The sequence below is a fragment of the Amphiura filiformis genome, unplaced genomic scaffold (genome assembly GCF_039555335.1).
Source record: "Amphiura filiformis unplaced genomic scaffold, Afil_fr2py scaffold_595, whole genome shotgun sequence".
Taxonomy (NCBI): Eukaryota; Metazoa; Echinodermata; class Ophiuroidea; order Amphilepidida; family Amphiuridae; genus Amphiura; species Amphiura filiformis.
This window is the reverse complement of record NW_027306059.1, coordinates 38,088-44,265: the sequence shown is the minus strand read 5'-3', so window position 1 is coordinate 44,265 and position 6,178 is coordinate 38,088.

The following is a 6,178-nucleotide window of genomic DNA, read 5'->3' as shown; positions in this document are numbered from 1 at the left end:
TAGATTAATCTTAATGCAAGTTTTCGTCTTGAATATTATGTCTATGAAGAGAAGTTGAAGGGTCTATTCGAGTCCCTGTCCCACCACCGTGTTTAGCCCTTGGGCAATGCCAATAATGTGCTTTGCCTCGCCCTCGCTTGCCTCACCCCACCCAGGTGTATGGGATTGGAAGCTATTACTGTTAGTGTAATAGTTCAAAAAATTCCAGTAATTGAAAAAAAAAAAAAAAAATTGTTTTGTTTTTTCGGTTTTGGAGTGTCCAAACTTATTGCTTATTATTGTCTAAACTAGATGCTAGGATCATTCATGGTTGACCTAAAAAATGTCATACTCTATTAATGATTTCAAAATGCATTGAATTTGAATGCATTTTGAAATCATAGCAAACAAAACATCTTGATTACCAAACAGCTGTGATTTTTTTTTTCTTCCAAAGTCAGTAGGCTCCCCCTAACCTCTAACCAAATCAATGTCGTTTACTTTCAGTTTATATCTGCAAGTTAGTAATAAGCAATGCATTAGGCAAAGTAAAAAATAAAACATGTTTCACGTCCGGGTTAACGAAAAAAAGGAGGAAGAGGGTGCTTTTTATTTTCTATTTTTTATCGCAAAATTGGTGTAAATACCCATACTTGGAGCTGTTTTAGCGTGTACAATAATGCCTGGAAAAAGGAGGAGGCCCTTTTTTATTTGTTGTTCTGAGAGTTACACCCCCTATAATGATCACAAAACCTTCCCAAAATGTTTCTTGTATATATCTTAACAAGGCTATAGAAAGCATCCCAACTTCCTAGACATATTTTTTGAAATGTTATAACTGAATTTCAAAAAATAAAAAAATATTGAGGAAACCTCAAAAAGGAAGCGGGAGGGGCGTGAAACATGTTAATTTTTTTATTTGGCATTAAGGGTTTTCCGTCGTCACCCGATTCGACTTGACTATTGCGCCTGTTTTCAACGCGTGCGTACTCAGCGTCGTGCTTTCGGCGTTGCGTTGCAGATATCGCAGAAGAACGATGCGTGATGTGCGTGTCAATGTTATTTTTGCGCACCGACGATAACCAGGGCCACAAAATAAAGAAAACAATGTTTGCTGAGCGCAAGAAAAGTGGCCGCTTAAATATAACATGTAGGCCTACAAACCAAATTTTGCCAGCGTGCTTCCACTGATGATAACGGACCTGGACCCCTCCCCCAAATTAGGCTTACGACAGTAGGGTCCAATGGTATGAAGTTATAGGCCTACCCAACAAACACAGAATCAATTTTTTTTTTAAACATTAGGCCTAAACGAGTGTTGGATAAATTGGTTAATTCGTTTTAATAATATTTTGGCCTAAATGTTGGGTAACCACTACCGGTATATTATAGGCCTATTATTAAAGGTTATATCGTTTGTAGAACGTTTCATAATGAAACGCACCACACGGCAAGTTTATAATCCAACATTTAAATCTTTAAAGCATTTTGTATTATTGGGTAAAGACCTAGGCCTACTACGTGCACTGAATTCATAATGCTTGCGATATAGACAACACCATCAAAACTATTCAATTTCAAAAAAATGTGTCATACATTTACAAAAATAATATCATAGCCTAATAGGCCAAACGTTTTTCTACAGCTATAGGCAACCCAGTGTTTAACTTTGCTTTAATTGAACTGCTTTGTGATATGAATCCACCTCGAGATAATTCCGTATTAGGCCTATATAGTTTTTGTGACCAAAAAAGTTTTCCTCTCGGTAAACGGCACTATGCATGCTAAGTAGGCCTATGTCTATAATAATTGTATAATAACTATAATAGTATAGTCAAACACTTCCGGCCATGGTGTCAAACGCTTCGCTTAAACATGTTTAATAAATCCTCTTTTTGGTCGAACGAGTCAGGTGAACACGGTGAAAGCTGAAAATTCCTCACTTTGTGTAACTTACATAGGCCTACTAACTTGATAACTCTTTGGTCCAATATCTTTGCAGATTGCAGAGGGAGTCTTTCTTACACCCGCTTATGACCAAAATACACCAAATTAGTAAGAATATTAAGGCATGAAATCTTAATAATCGACATCATTAGAATAATTTTTCCTATTATGGTAACTTCTTAGGTAACTTTTTTTACAGTGAAAACTTTCCTGCGTAAACAGACAATTCCTTTTTTGTGGCCAGATGCGTAACAGAACGCCCAGCCGCCATCAGAGCGCGCGTGTATACCAGCGCGTTGGTACGCACCAAAATATCCATGTACGCAATTAACTACGCATGGTATCGCAGAAAAAATGAATTTTTGACCTATTTTGGTCAATTTACGCGAAAACAAGGTCCGGTACCCCCAATTTTTTTTTGCGCGATTTACAGAGCTTTTTATTTTTCATAACATATATAAAATTAAAAAAATTTGATCGATACAATTTTTTCTACAACGCAAAAGTTTGTCTATTTTGAGAAAATTGCTGATTTTGCCATTGAAGTGTACAGAGATTTTTGGTAGTGTACACCTCTTTTAAAACGGCTGTAGCTCAAAGGTGAGGTCCGGCACCCCCAGTTTTTTTTACTGATTTATTATCTACACATATTAATGTACAAAATATGTCAATTTAAAAAAAATTGATCGAATGGTTTAGTTACGACGGTAAACCCTTAAAGGTCCGTAACCCGATCGACAGCATCATCGCCCCGATTTTTTCATTGTTGATGAGGTTTTGGTATCACATAATAGATACTATTTTTCTCATTACTATCCTGAAATTTGACGCTCCAAGTCGATGTATTTCGGGAAATCATGAAACACAGCGGTTTTTACAGGTTACCAGTTTGTAAATACAAAAATTACTTGGTTTCTGGGGAGGGAATTAATTGCGAATCAACAGTCTCCTCAACAGCTACTTTGGTTTCGCGTTATACACATTCTGTGAAAAAGCGAACCACACTAACTGCTGAGGAGACGGTGCGGCGTGTTTAATAATTAATTTCCACGATGGACATCGTGGGCGGTTTAGCTCAATTGGTTAGCGCGTAATATGCTGTTACCCGCGAGGTACTCGGTTCAAAACCCGGTATCAGAAGTTTTTTTGCTCTCCATTTTTAACCCAAACTTTTTATATTCATTTGAAATGTACATATTGCAAGGGAAATATATTTTGTTTCCTTTTTTTTTTTTTTTTTACGAAAAAAACACAAATATTTTTCTGTTCAATACGGGCCGGGCATTGTACAGCATGTCAGCATTCGTCATACGAACGGGAATTGTTGTTGTTGCTTGCCTGCCCAGAATGCAATTCACGTATACCAAGGTATTGGATTGCAAATTTAGCTATTTATTCACATTTACGCTGAAAATGCTCTCGTTTTTTCACAAAGCAGCATAAAGGGGGCGATATTTGATATTATTATGTAATTTTAAAGACAATCCGATATCCAAAACCAATAGGGTTATCCAGGGCCGTTCCTAGGGATTTTGCCGCCCTAGGCAAAGCCTCTCCCTGCCGCCCCACCAAAGCATACCAAAAAGTGTTAAGGGGGTTACCCCCTTGAAAAATCATCGGTTTCGACCTATTTGTTATATACTGCCCACGGCCGTTTCCTCAGTGGCGTTTTGACATTGGAGGGATGGGGTTAATGGAAAAAAATTCTTGAAGTATAGTGAATTCAGCATCATTTGTGGACAGTGTTCGAAATAAGTACTTATCCTCTTGTCCTCTTGTCCAAAAATCACTGGGGACAACCATATTGAGCTATGTACTTATCCCCTGGACAATCACTATAGTTTACCTCCAAAAGTATGACGCATTATGGGGACAACCAAAATGTATTGAGGACAAGCAGAATTTATGCTTTAGTTATCCTCGGGATAACCTCCAGATTTTCCTTATTTCGGACACTGTTTGTGGACATAATCATTTGGTGGTACAAATGCGCGTGAAGCACGCGAAACATTTTGCCATTTTGAAGCTAAACTGTTGAAATGTGTTGCCATAATGGAATAAATTCTCGCGAAGCGCGAAAAAATTGCAGTTTTTAGATTATAATGGCCAAATATGAGGTTAATTTGTCAGAAACCCACATAGGGCCTACAGGCGTCGACATGGGGGGGATGATTGTATGGACCATCCCCCTGGCAAAATATTGGGGGGGAATTTATCCCGCCCCATCCCCCGGGATCTACGCCTATGGTTTTCCTTCTTTTCTGTACTTTTCATCCCACTTTTTGTTCTTCTTCGACACTTAGTGTTTTCTGTTTCTTTCTCCTCTTCTATTTTCTCTTCTGTTTTTCTTTTTTCCTTCTGGTTTTTCACCGCCCATTTTCATCTTCCTTTTCTCCGCCCGTTTCTTCTTTCTTTTTCTCCGCCCGTTTCTTCTTTCTTTTAGGGCCTACATCGCCCCGTGATTTTTATCCTTTTCTCTGCCCCGTTTCTTTTCTCTTTCTCATATCCCCCTTTACCTTTTCCGCCCTGTTTTCTGTTTCTCTTTTCGGCCCCTTTTTATTTTTTCTCCCATTTTTTTATTTTTATCCGCCCTCCCGTCTCATTTTTTTTTCCCCTTTTCTTCCTCCATTCCCCTTTTTTTTTTTTTTTTTTTCACCTTTTTTTTGCGCCCCTCTGTGTTTGCCGCCCTAGTCGACCGCCTTATCTGGCCTAATGGTAGGAACGGCCCTGGGGTTATCCCCCTTTAAGTGACCCATTTTTTATTTGGAATTTTTGTATTCCACCCTGTATAACTTCAAGGTCACCATGTACAATGAGTTGAAATGTGTACATTTAAATTGCTTTTGCCTTCAGCTTTCCAAAAATGTATACTTTTGCTAGTTTAGGGTTGATAGTTGTGGAGATATTCTAATTTAAAACTTGATTGGTATAAAACTCATAATATTTGTGATGTAACGCTAAGGGTGGCGAGTTCAAAACACACGGACACATATTTCAGTACATATCCGCGAAAAAAGCATATTCCCAAAAGTTGATTCCGATATTGCGTTTGCGAGTTATGCATGATTATGTGTATTACACTGCTACATAGACAATACGTTGTAATTTCGTTCTCGTGCACCAGAACGAAATTCAAATTTCACGATATCTTTGCTAAACTAATTAATCTGCAAGAAATATTTTGTACATAAACATTATGTAGCCAGAGGTTTCCAGTGATATAAAAATCTCAACTTTTTTGAGAAAAGTGGGGGATGAGGCTGTGGATCACAAAATGCCCCTTTAAAAAATAACTTTCAACTACTTCTACTTGCCATTTTCTGACTTAAATAATATCAACAATGATGATGTAATTTGTAAATGAACAAAGAGTACAACTCCACCTTCACTCATTTATAAAATCAAATATTGTCAAATTATTATTGTTGTGAAATAATTAAATGCCAGCTCTAGTCAAAACTAGTCAATAGTTGCTTGTAATAGTTCAAACTAAATAAAGAAAATAAAAGATAATTAATAATTAAAAGTCAGATCATCCCTTTTTCAAAATCTTAAAACAGGAAACTAATAATCAAGTGCGAAGGGCCATATGCATATCGTGTACGGATGCACGCGTTTGACTAAGTCTAATGTTTCCATCGTAATAATTTTTAAACGACGCTTCCTGTGTTTTATTCAAAATCTCAGATTTCACTAATCAATAATAGTACTGGTACCGTATTCAACTTCCTTTCAATCCTTTGTATTTTATTGTTCTTTGAGCAACACTAAGTAAAATGGCCATATCTCTGAAACCATAAGTCTAAAATATGATGAGGTTTTCAGCAAATTAAAGCTCTGAAAATGGCTCATAATAAGATTGAATACTGAATTTTGATTTTGATCGACATCGAACTCATTTTTCTTGATCGCATCTAGGCCTGGCACTTTCGGGTAATTTTGTACCCGGGTACCCGCCGCAATTTTCGGGCGGGTAACCGGGTACCAAAAAAAAAAAAAAAAAAAAAAAAAAAATTTTTTTTTTTGTTTTATTTTTCGGTTTTGTAGTGTCTCTGGACCTAGACCTAAATGCCAGGATCATTCATGGTTGACCTAAAAAAAAAAAAAAAAAAAAAAAAAAAAATTCAAGATATTTTGTTATTTTTTATATGAAAATTGATAATTTGTATTCATGTCATAGTCTATTAATGATTTCAAAATGTATTGAATTTGAATGCATTTTGAAATCATTAATAGACTATGACATGAATAC